A 12,666-nucleotide genomic window follows, 5' to 3' on the forward strand; every position below is an offset into this window, starting at 1 on the left:
TCTATACATTATTACAGGTTTTAGATTTCTTTTTATGATTACTGACATATGATGTTCTTTTTTATGAAATTACAAATGCAAATTTAACCTACTTCTTGCTAATAATATAACTGAAAATATGTATAATTAGGAAAAATAAAAATTTTAGTTTGGACTTCAAGCTTCAATTCCTAGAGGAAAATTAAATGCAACATCACCCGAAATATGAGTACAATCATATCATTCTTATTTTTATAATGATATATACTTAGAACACACATATTTGAAATTATAGAAAAAGTTACTAGGAGAGATGTTTAATGATGTTTATTATTTTTACCAGTTGGATGGTAAATGCTTTTTTATTATTTGGAGAATATCTAGTGATCTTATCTAAATCTGCTACAATTATCAGCATGAGAGACTAGTCTCATTTAAATCAATATTTTCCAATCAACATCAAAAGTTCAAGGCTGATGTCCCACCCTACATGGGAACACAATACCTGTTACAGACTTGAATCACAAAAGAACAGTTTGCATTCTCATAGTTCTTACCAATTAAGCCATTTGAATTAATTTCTAAAGGCTAATTTAAAAAATAACTATATTGTATCATTTTGTATTACTAATCTTAACAGTTAACCAAAGACTGATCAAACTAAAATTATTTCCAATATGTACAATTTTATTTAGAGGATTCAAATATTCATATAAACCTCTGAAGACAAAATACTGCAAATCTTCTAGGACTTGCTACTAACTTACAGTTTGATCTTGCCACCTGCTGTGTGAGAACAGGCTCCTATGCTAATTGAGTATAATGGATAGGTTATTATACTGGCAGATTAAATATTAGAGAAAAACTTTAATTCTGTTTTATAATAGCATTGTAATACTTTTATGATATTTCTTTTAAAGAACTATTTGTGCATCATACTCTTATGCTATATAATTATTGGAAAAACAAAAACATTTATATATACACTGATTGTTGTGATTAGACTAATTAGATTGAAGTTTTATCCTCATTCTCTTTTAAAACTTTCTATTTATAAAATAGATTTTATTTATTTTTTAAAAAAGTAATAATTAAATGACATCATTCTTCTGATAGGTGCAAAATGCTTCACAAATAATCTAACAACAATTCCAAGGACTGTGGGTAGCAGGATTGTTATCTTATATTCTGCATATAGCATATTAATCCTAAACTTTAGCACATCAAATGCAAGCATCTCTTTTAGATATTTAAAAAATTACCTGAGCATTAAATGTAATAGTGGTTGTTTATTAAATGTATTTTTTAAAAGCAATTATATTTCAATGCAAAGCAAACAGAAAAGAGTCAAAAATAGACTAACTTGTTATAGAAAGTGATTGGGGGAATTGAAATTTTAAAAAAGGAAATAATCAAAAGGAAAATAGTTTCTTTAAAAAGATTATATTTTTCTTGGAGTTTGTGATTACATATTAATAAAAGATTTCTTTAGATGATAAAAGGGGCTGGAATGTTAAAGCTATCAAACTCTGAGCTTACTTTGTGAAAAATATTTTTTTTTTTGGAGAGGTTTCAAGTGAAAAAATATATATATATATATTTTTTTTGGAGGGGTATCTGGGATTGAACCTAGGGGTACTTAACCACTGAGCCACATCTCCAGTCCTTTTTATGTTTTATTTTGAGACAAAGTCTCTCTAAGTTGCTTAGGCCCTCACTAAGTTGCTGGGGCTGGCTTTGAATTTGTGATCCTCCTGCCTCAGTCTCCTGAGCCACTGGGATGATAGGTGAGCAACCCTGTACCCAGCGACAAAAATGATTTTAACACATGTGGGAAACAATGAATACTACAAATAACTTAACTAAAACTTTTGATAGTAAATGCAACATGTGAAAATCTTCATAGAATAAAAGGAATAGGAAGATCAGAAATATAAATCACAGAGATCTAGAATGATGAAATCTGCTTCCTATGGAAAAATATTCAGGGAACAACTGTAAAAGGTTAAATGAGTTATCTAATGGCATAAAGAGGGGCTAGAGATATACCTCAGTGGGATAGAGTATGTGCTTAGCATGAAAAAGGCCCTAGGTTCAATCTCCATTCCCACCAAAAACAAACAAACAAAAACCCCCAAAGGTGCAAAGATACAAATGAATCATATAAATGACTTTTCTTAATAAAAACACTTAAAAGGCAATTTGTACTTACTGCAAGTTCTCATTCAAATAATCAGTCGTACAACTGGAAAAATTTAAGAAAAATTAAAAGTCTTTTCATATCTGTGAGTTGTCTTTTAAGAGAAATTATAACTCAAATTCTTTCTGAGGATAACTTAAGTAGAGTCTGTATGTAGGGATCTACCAGATAAAATTATCAAGAACTGTTTTTCAATGTGTTCAAAATTGCTTCCTAGTCTTGCAGTCTCTAAAGCTATACTAATTACAAGAGAGAATGTTTATAGTGGAGTGCTATAATTTAGTGCAGAGTTGGGAAGTGAACTCTATAATCAGAGTCCCAGAATATGGGACAAGCAAATGTATGTAAGGATTTGGTATAAAAACACCATTAACAAGAGAGAAAGATATCACAATGTAGGATTCAAGAACAACAAGAAGCAGATGATACAAGAAGCTTTAAGTCGCAAAGTGGCAAAAGTAGTCTCATTTGTCTCTCTATAGACAGGAGAACACTAAAATCACTGTGTCTGCCCAATGATAGTCTATTCTGCATTATAGGTCTTCTGAGAAACATTTAATTTTCCTTTTATAAACCTTTACTAGAAAGAAACTCCTTATAGCAAACTTTTCATGTTTAAGCACATTTTTAAATTAGCTAACACTCAGAGAACATGAAAAATAGCCTTTCTATTCCTTTCATTTATTCATTGAACAGTTACTGAACACTTGGTTTTGGGAATAACAGGTTACTGTACTTTGAATAGATAACAGTTAAGTGGGAAAGAGATTTGTAATTAGATAATTATATTGGAATAAGTGTCTAGTACATAAAGATATTTCAAAACATACTAGAAAAAATGGAAAGTGTTCAGGAGCAGTATTTCACCAGAAACAATAAGAAGGGTATTTCAGAGAGAGAACAACAAATGCCTGAGATAGGAATGAAAAGAGTAAGGTAGGGGCTGGCTTTGTGGCTCAGTGGTAGAGTGCTCGCCTAGCATGCACAAGGCACTGGGTTCGATCCTCAGCACCACATAAATGTAAAATAAAGATATTGTGTCCACCTAAAACTTAAAAAAGTAAATATTAAAAAAGAGAAAAGAGTAAGGTATATTCTAGATAATGCAACAACTTAGAACTGGACTGTAAAATGGAGAGAGGTGGAAGATGAGGCTAGAAAGGACTTGTAAGGCTATGTTGAGTAGTTGAAAAATTTATTCTCTTGGGTTACGGGGCTACAAGAAGGATTATGAGGCTTCATATATTCAAGTACTCACTTAAGTTATTTCCCAATTTTCTTTTTATTTTTATAAATATCTTTCCTTAGAAAATCTTTTAAATCTTCTGTGAATCTCCTATAAATTTGTATTCTCTTAGTCTAGAATTAGATGCAAAAGCCTCAAAAAAGTTGCTAACCTATACTGAGCACATGGATATTGTCCAATGCACCATATACTTCTATTTACATATTCTGTTTCAATTATTACAATAGCTTTACTTATTTTTCTTGGTATTCATCAGAAAGTTCTAGGCTGGTTGTATAGGAACACAGTATACACAGTAGAAATTGCCGAAGACATTCTCAGTTAGTGGTCCTTTAAGCAATAAATAAGTGATCCCAGTAAACTCTTCAGTAACCTCTTGAAGATCTGAGGTCAGGATCCCACTTTTTTAAAAAAACTTAAGGACATTCCTGGGTACCAACTTTTTTTTTTTTTTAATCATCAGAATTTCCAGTTGCACTAAGAGTGGGTAGAAATAGGTTTCTCTTTCCCATTCTAGCACTTTTGACTCTCAGTAAATTTTATAAAGGGCAAGGTAAATTATAATGAATTTACAAGTAAGAGCAGTATAAATTAAAGCAGAAATTAAAGCAAAGTTAAAACATCAAAATGTTCTCTAAATGAGATCCCAGTCATTTTGGGGTAGGGGTGGGTTAGACCTGCTTTTATTTACCAAAAGTCTTTTGATCTCTCCAGAGTGATGGGGATGCTGACACTAAAGTGGAGATGGCTATTAGTCATGGTTCCCTTCCCTTTTACCATGGGCACCTATTAATTTGAGTGTCAAACAGGAAAGGCAAAACAAAACAAAAGAGAGAGAGAGAGAGAGAGAGAGAGAGAGAGAGAGAGAGAGAGAATGAATTTTGCTTCTACTTTACAAATGGAAAGAGAATCAGAGACACAAATTAATTTTCTGTTTTTACAATCTTCAATTACTCCAGAAGTAAAATTAGCATTTTCCTTTTCTATTTTGTCAGCCAAGTTGTACACTCTACTTTCCCAAAAAATGGACAGCATTGACCAAATAATGACAATCTATATGTATAAGAGCTACTTAAAAATTATTTTAAAAAGATCAAATTAAGAAAACTACTTTGTTCCTAAAAAGATATCATCATGATATCAAGTTGCATACTAAATTGAAAGTCTGAAAAGCAATAATAAGGTCTAACCTCTTCCATATTTCTGAAATTGGACTTACTTGACATTTTATATACTCTTTCTTAAGTCATTTCAATATTAGCTATAATCCCTAAAAAATACCAAGTATCAGAACAAGAGCAATAGCTCTGGAATGTACCATTTAGTTCATAAAGCTAATATTTTTCAAAACACATCTATACAGGTTTTTTAAAAATAATTGTTTTAGTTGTAAGTGTACACAATAACCTTTATTTTATTTTTATGTGGTGCCGAGGATCGAACCCAGAGCCTCAAGTGTGCTAGGCGAGCACTTTACCACTGAGCCACAATTCCAGCGCCTATAAAGAGTTTGACATTTGAAAAAATAAGCAACAGTGAAATGTGCAAGAAAGGGTTTTCAATTAAGCTTTAACTTTTAACCAAGAAGAGACAGCCACAATATTTCCTATGTCACATGCTTTTACAGACTCTGACATTCCTTCTACAGAGTGGTAGGATTTATCTATATCTCCTCTTCTTATACCTGAGTGGAATTTTGTGACTACATAAGCCAAAGTGATGTGACTCAGAGTTAGAATCGTAAAACACATTAAAGGAAACCATTGACAAAGTAAACTATAACCAATGAAAGAGAAGAAAATACTTGTAAGCTATATATCTACTATGGACCTCATCTCCAAAATACATAAGAACCTCCCATAAGTCAATACCTAAAACACCCTAACAAAGACATAACTTATTAAAAATGTGGTTAGGACTTGAATATGCATTTCTTTTTTTTTTTTAAAGAGAGAGAGAGAGAGGAGAGAGAGAGAATTTTTTAATATTTATTTTTTAGTTCTCGGCGGACACAACATCTTTGTTGGTATGTGGTGCTGAGGATCGAACCCGGGCCGCCCGCACGCCAGGCGAGCGCGCTACCGCTTGAGCCACATCCCCAGCCCCTTGAATATGCATTTCATCAAACAAATACAAATGGTCAATGGGTATGTGAAAAGATGATCATCATCACTGATCATCAGGGAAACACAAATCAAAACCACAGTGAGGTATCATCTCATATTTGTCAGAATGGCCGTTATTTAAAAAACAAAACAGTATTGACAAAAATGTGGAGAAACTAGAACCTTCACACACTGTTAATGGGAATAAAATGGTATAGCTATTATGAAAACCAGTATGGAGTCTCCTCAAAAATTAAAATAGAGCTACAATGTGACCCAGAAATTCCACCTCTGGGAATTTATCCAAAATAAGCGAAATCAGGATCTTGAGAGATGTTAGCATGCCCATATTCACTGCAGCATTATTCACACCAGCCAAGATACAGAAACAACCTAAAGGCCCATCAACATGAATGGACAAAGAAAATGCAGTATATATGTATTCAATGGAACACTATCCAGCCTTAAAAAAGGAAATTCTGTCACATGCTACAGCATGGATGAACCTTGATGACATTCATACTAAGTGAAATAAGCCAGTCGCAAAAGAACAAATACTGCATGATTCCAAATATATGAAGTACTGAGGAGTCAAATCAATAGTACCAAAAAGTGAAATAGTTGTTGCCAGGGGCTAAAAGGAGGGGGAAATGGGAAGTTATTAATTAACAGATAAAAATTTCAGTGAAGCAAAATGAGTAAATTCTAAAGATCTGCTACACAATATTATACTTATAGTCAATAATACTGTCTGATATACTTAAAAATTAAGAGGGTAGATATCAAGTTAAGTGTTCTTACCTGATAAAATAAAAATTAAAAAAAGAATCTTCCAACTATGAAAATGACATGTCCTTCCATTTATTTAGTAATTCTTTTGTTTTCAGAATATTTACAGTTTTCTGGGGTTGGGGATGTAACTCAGTGGCAGAGCACTTACCTAGCACGTGTGGGGCACTGGCTTTGAGCCTTAGCATCACATAAAAACATAAACAAATAAAATAAAGGCATGCTGTCCATCTACAACTACAAAAAAAAAATTTAAAAAAGAATATTTACAGTTTTCTGCTTAAAGACTTATTCCTGGCATATTATTTATATCTGAAGCTACTGTATTATTTCTAAATTTTTATTTTTATAGTATGTGGGATTGAACTCAGGGACTCACACATGCTAGCACCACTGAGTTTCATCCTCAGTCCCTAAACTTTTAAACTTTAAATATGATAATATGTATAATTTACACCTTAATAATAATATGTAACTTTTAAGTTTGAAGAGTTTTACCAAATATATACAGGTGTATTCACAAACTAAATTAAAAATTATAGATCCTTCCTTTCCATCCCTCTAAAAAGTTTGCTCATATTCCTCTGCAGTTAATTCTACCTACCCTGCCTCTAAGTAACCACTGATCTGCTTTTTGTCACTCTATATTAGTAGGTGGTAGAATTACATGCAGATTACATATAAATGTAATAATATATGTCTTTTTTGTGTTCTCACTATATTTCTGTCATTTGTTAAGGTTATTGTGTGTATCAGTAATTTGTTCCTTTGTACTGCTGAGTGATACAAGTTGAATGCATCTTATCTGAAATTATTAAGATCAGAAGTGCTTTGCATTTCAGAGCACTATAGGTTTTGAATTTTCAGATTAGGGATGCTCAAACTATATTCTATTGTATGGCTACATCATGACATGTTTATTCATTCATCTGGTAATGTATTGTCCAGTTTCTGGGTATTAGAATAAAAATTGCTGAAAACTTGTATACAAGTTTTTGTATGGTCATATGTTTTTAGTTTTCTTGAGTAAATTCCTAAGATTGGAACTGCTGAGTAATATGTTTAACTTTTAAAGAAATGACCCAACAATTTTCTAACATGGTTATACCATTTTACATTTCTATAAACAATATCAGAGTATTTTAGTTCCACATTATTATCAACTGATGTTATAGTTGGTATAGTTGGGATGTGGCTTTTTTGTGGTGCTGGGGAATGAACTCAGGGTCTTAGCCAGTTTCATTGGAATATAATGGTATTTCACCATGGGTTTGATTTGCATTTCCTTGATAACTAATGATGTTAAATCTGTCCCCTGCCCTCCAACCCTAGTACTGGGTCTTAAACCCAGGAGCACTGTAGCACTGCTACATATAAGCATTTTTTAAAAAATTTTGAGACAGGGCCTTGCTAACTTGTTGCAGATGGCTTTGAACTTGCAATATTTCCTGCCCCAGCTTCCTGAGTTACTAGGGTATAGGCCTCTGCCCCCATGCCCTGCTAAAGATCTTTTCAGTGTGCTGTTGGCGATTTACATATCTTCTTGAGAATAAGTTATTTTTGGATATTAATTTTATGTATGATAATCTTGCCAACTTTACTTTAAAAATTTATCTGTAATTTTTTTTGAATTTTTCTATGTAAATCATATTTTTGATGAATGATAGTTTTACTCCTCCCTTTTCACACTTATACCTTTTGTTTCTTTGTCTTATTTTAGGATATTCATTGTGATGTTAAATAGAAATGATAGTGGACTTCCCTGCCTTTTGTCCTGTCTAAAGTGGAAAGCTTTCAATGTTTCTTTTTTCTTTTTCTTTTTTTATTGGTATCAGGGATTGAAGCCAGGGGTGCTTAATGAACCACATCCCCAACCCCTTTTATTTTTTGAGACAGTGTCTTATTAAGTTGCTTAGGGCCTTGATAAGTTGCTGAGGCTGGCCTTAAACCTTCAATCCTTCTTGTCAGGCTTTCGAGTGACTGGGATTACAAGTGTGCACATTACAAATGTGCACCATTCATGTCTAGCTCAATGTTTCATAATTAATTATAATGTTGGCTATAAGATTGTAATAGATACATTTTATCAAGTTAATAAAAGTTCCTTTTTATTCATAATTTGTGAGGAATTGTGTTATTTTTCTCTTGAACCATGAATATGGTGATATTTTTCACTTTTTTTCTGTATCCTCCAATTAAAATTATTGCTAGTCTTCTTTATTCTGTTAAAATGGTCAATTACATTGCTTGGTTTTTGAAATACTAAACCATCTTTCATTCTTAGAATAAATTCAAATTGACCATGGTATGTTATTTTTTTAATGCACTACTGTGTTGTTAATGTTTTATTATGCAAAAATAAATAAGTTGAAAGAGGAAGGATATGGAAATATCTTTGGGACTATTCAAGTCTTGTTTCAGGGCTGAGGATATAGCTCAGTGGTAGGGCACTTGCCTAATGTATGTGAGGCCCTGGATTAGAACCTCAGCAGCAACAACAAACAAAACAAAACAAAATGACAATAACAGGGCCTGGGGTTGTGGCTCAGTGGTAGAGCACTTGCCTGGCATGCACAGGGCACTGGGTTCGATCCTCAGCACCACATAAATGTAAAATGTGTCCACCTAAAACTTAAAAACAAAACAAAACAAACAAAAAAACCCCGACAACAACAAAAAACAGTTTCACAAGCATAGGGCACACCTTTGGGTAAGTGTGAAATGAATGTAACAAACAGATCAAACTGCCATGTAGCTAGCCAGCTATGAAAATGGATGGGGGAAAAAAACAACCAATACATGAATACAATAGAGCTGACCCAAGAAATTACCAAACCAATAATGAGGTATCTTGTGAGATACCATGATTGTTGTTTGTCAATTTCACAATAGTCTATCTATTATTGAATCATTCAGTCCATACTTAGTTCCATACCTAGGCATGCACTTAAATCATCAACTGTAAAGAGCTCTGTTTCTCTCTTTTTCCCCCTCTACCATTGAGCTACAGTCCCAGCCCCCAAATATCTCTCACTTTAAGTATATATATACACTTTACAGATACTGAAATATAACCCCAGTTTAAGTAAAACTGCTTTAGTCAAGTTTGGGTATGCTACGATAACAATTTGCTTAAAACATCTTCTTTTAGTATCAAAAAATTGATTTAAATTCTTTCTTTTTAAAGAAGGGAATGGGGTGGAAGAGAAGGGGAGAGAGTGCTTTATTTATTTATTTTAAAGTAGTATAACTTTATTGTGGGATGTGGCTTTTTTGTAGTGCTGGGGAATGAACTCAGGGCCTTGTGCATGAAAAGCAAGCACTCTACCAACTGAGCTACATCCCCAGCCCTAAATTAATATGCCTTTTTTATTTTTTAATACAGAAAGAACTAAGGAAAAAAAACAACAACTCATAAACATGTTCTACCCTTTAGGGATAAACACTGTTAACATTCTGATGATTTTTCAGTGTAAATATAAAAGAGCCTATATTATTTCAAAATGGAGAATATATAAAATACACTATTTCATATCTTTTTGTACAAAATGACATTGTGAGCATTTACTTATGTCTTTAAAATATTATTTCAAAACATTAGTGAAGATCATTTTTAATGAGTACATAACAAATATATGTATTTGTATTAATTTATTTAATCATTCCCCTATATTTGAGCATATAAGGCCACTTTGAAATTTTTGCTACTATAGAAAATATTGTGAAGAAAATTTGCAAATCTATTTTTATTGGTGGAATTACTATGAAAAGGAATGAGCATTTCTTTCTTTCTTTTTATTTTTTGTGGTGCAAGGGATCAAACCCAGGAGGGTCTTATATATGTGAGGCAAGTTCTCTACCACCTCCAGCCCCAGAATGAGCATTTTTTTAACCTTTACTTTTAAAATTTGTTCTAATTAGTTATACATAATGCATTTTGACACACTGTACACAAATGGAGCACAACTATTCCTTCTTCTGGCTGAACATTGTGCAGAGTCACACTGGTAGTGTAATCATACATATATATAGGATAATAATGTCCATCTCATTCTACCATCCTTCTCATCCCCAAATCCCCTCCCCTCCCCTCACTCCCCTCTACATAATCCAAAGTCCCTTTATCCCCCCCCTCATTATGAATCAGCATCCACTTATCAGAAAAAACCTTTCATATTTTGGGTTTGGCTTATTTCATTTAGCATGATCAGAATAAGCATTTCTTGATGAAATCTAGCTGCTTTTCAGAAAGGTACAGCAATTTCCATGCTTCCAACAATGTAAAAGAGTATCTAATTTCATAAATGCTGATCTGCATAGTTTCTTTTTTTTTTTTTAAGGGAGAGTGAGAGAGGAGAGAGAGAGAGAGAATTTTTTAATATTTATTTTTTAGTTCTCGGCGGACACAACATCTTTGTTGGTATGCGGTGCTGAGGATCGAACCCGGGCCGCACGCATGCGAGGCGAGCGCGCTACCGCTTGAGCCACATCCCCAGCCCTGCATAGTTTCTTAAAAATCCAAATTATAAATATATTCAGTAAGATGTCAGACATGGAATAAAAGATGATTTAGTAATTTTATATTTCAGTGCTAGGGCTTGAACCCAGGGGTGCTCTACCAATCAAGCTACATTCCCAGCTCTCTGTATTTTTTATTTTGAGGTAGAGTCTTGCTAAGTTGCCAAGACTGGCTTTGAACTTGCAATCCTCCTTTATCAGCAACCTGAATTGCTTATATTACAAGGGTGCACCATCATGCCCAGCTGTCATTATTTTTTAGTATTGAATTCACACTTTTAACTTGGTTAAAAGTTTAAGTTTCATTTGGGAAATAAAATGTATAAGTAAGATTATTGGTGTCTTATACAGAAGAGATGGCTGAGAAATATTTGTTAAAAGGTTGAATTAACAAATGAATAAACTGAACGAAAGAATAAATAGCCTTAAGAGTCGATATACTTGAATTCTAGGCTTAATTTGCATTATTTGTTACTCTAGGAAAATTTAAACACCTTTTCCAAACTCAGATAGCTAATTACTACTTTAATATCTACTCTTCCTTCACAAAGATGTCAGAAAAATAAACAAGAAAGAATTATGAGGGGCCTGGGGTTGTGGCTCAGTGGTGGAATGCTCGCCTCGTATGCACAAGACACTGGGTTCGATCATCAGCACCACATTAAACGTAAAATAAAGATGTTGTGTCCACCTAAAAAACTTAAGAATAAATATTAAAAAAAAAAAGAATTATGACACAGTACATTAAGAATATAATATCTCAAGTCAGAGTGTTTAGGAACAATTCCTAGATCTGTTACTTATTAGTTGTGTAATCATGGGCAATTAAATGATTTGCTGTCTGTCAGTTTTTTCAACTATAAAATGGGGATGATAATATTTATCTACTTACTATGATGTTTAAATGATTTATGTAAATATTAATTTCACAAATTGTTCTTTTTAAAATGAATATTCTTTTTTTGGTTGTTCACTTGACTACATTCTTCTTATCCAAATCTCAGTTCAAATATATCTTCCTCAGGTCATTTAAGCCTCTACCTTCAAATTATCCTCTACTATACATACAATTTTCATACTCTATAATTATTTTGTTTATTTACTTGTTACTATCTCTCCTTTTCCCACCAGAATGTAAACTCTATGAAGGAAAAAAGCTTAATGTTTTTCAGTCACTGTGAATTGACTTGATTTATATAACCAATAAATATCTTTTTAAAGAAAATATGTATCTTGCAAGTGAATGAATCAACAAATTGATTATATAAAGATGGTTAGCTACTGAAAAAACCCAACATTAAAGCTACAGGTTCTTCCTTAGAAGGAATGGTCCTCTAGATTAGTGTTTCTCAAACTTTTTTGATCCTGGCCCCAGTTAAGAATACAGTTTATTTCAAGATTTAGTAAAAATACATATCCATGTAACTGAAACAAAAATTTCACACAAACACAAACATACACACACACACGCGCGCGTGCACACACACACACACACACACACAAAATACTACACTAATAAAGTGTGACGAATTTTGATATTTTCTATTCTATTCTATTCCTATACATTAAAAATAAGTTACGGTAGTTCACTAAACTTATCTATATTCCAAGATGTATAAAAGAGTTGAAGTTTGGGGCTGGGGTGGCTCAGCAGTAGCGTGCTTGCCTAGCATGTGTGAGGCGCTGGGTTCAATCCTTAGCACATCATAAAAATAAATAAAGAAAATAAAGTTATTGTGTAAAAAAAAAAAGAGTTGAAGTTTGAAAAACAATGAACTGGGCTGGGGATGTGGCTCAAGCGGTAGCGCGCTCGCCTGGCATGCGTGCGG

At 33.0% G+C, this 12,666-nt stretch overlaps 1 protein-coding gene across 8 annotated transcripts in view; it reads right to left on the reverse strand.

The window, feature by feature from the left end:
• Positions 1 to 12,666, reverse strand: part of EHBP1 (EH domain binding protein 1) — a 310,375-nt gene that overhangs the window by 77,114 nt on the left and 220,595 nt on the right. The gene's annotated exons all lie outside the window — the stretch shown is intronic.

The sequence above is a fragment of the Spermophilus citellus genome (assembly GCF_964194105.1).
Source record: "Spermophilus citellus genome assembly, chromosome: 13".
NCBI lineage: Eukaryota > Metazoa > Chordata > Mammalia > Rodentia > Sciuridae > Spermophilus > Spermophilus citellus.